The sequence below is a fragment of the Calonectris borealis genome, chromosome 1, assembly GCF_964195595.1.
Source record: "Calonectris borealis chromosome 1, bCalBor7.hap1.2, whole genome shotgun sequence".
Classification (NCBI taxonomy): domain Eukaryota; kingdom Metazoa; phylum Chordata; class Aves; order Procellariiformes; family Procellariidae; genus Calonectris; species Calonectris borealis.
Window position 1 is genome coordinate 134,044,921 of NC_134312.1, and position 672 is coordinate 134,045,592.

The following is a 672-nucleotide window of genomic DNA, read 5'->3' on the forward strand; positions in this document are numbered from 1 at the left end:
GTTCGGAGGTGCACAGGCTGAAAGCAAACATGCACCGAACACACCCCACGTACCCGCTACTTGCGGCTTAAGGCCCTAACGGGGCCCCTGCCCTCCAAGGCTCATTACCTGCCTCCCCGGGCCGTGTTTGGCGGGGCAGATCTGGGCCCGAGGCTGCCCGCTGAAAGGCCCCAACACCCAGCGGAACGCCTACGGCGGTCGCACAAAAACCTTACCTGATGTACCCCCTTCACTGCTCCTCTGTAGCTCTCTGAGGGGCAGAAAATGCGTTAAGATAATTTTTAATTACTACATTTTTAATTAACCAGCAATTAAAAAAAGAAAAAAGAAAAGAAAAAAGCCCGGGGGCTGCAGCTGCGGAGAGCTGGCCCGCCCTCCCTCAGAAGCTGTCCCTCACCGCCCAACTGCTCGCCGCGCGCCCAGCGGCTGCCCGCCCACGCGGGTCCGGTATGGGGGGGGGGGGGGGCCGGCGCGCGTGGACACGCGCGCAGCACCCCCACCCCACACCGCGCGCCGCACCCGCGTGGGCGGGGCGGGAGAAGGAGGCGCGCCAGCGTCTTGTCGATAGGGGCAGTGCCGCGGCGGTTGGTTTACGTGGCGGTTCCATAGTGTAGTGGTTATCACGTCTGCTTTACACGCAGAAGGTCCTGGGTTCGAGCCCCAGTGGAACCA

General features: G+C 62.5%; 1 non-coding gene across 1 annotated transcript; it reads left to right on the top strand.

Moving 5' to 3' along the window:
* The first annotated feature begins 599 nt into the window (after nucleotides 1–599).
* Nucleotides 600–672, top strand: TRNAV-UAC (transfer RNA valine (anticodon UAC)). Its single transcript has one exon. It is a non-coding gene; the product is annotated as a tRNA-Val (tRNA).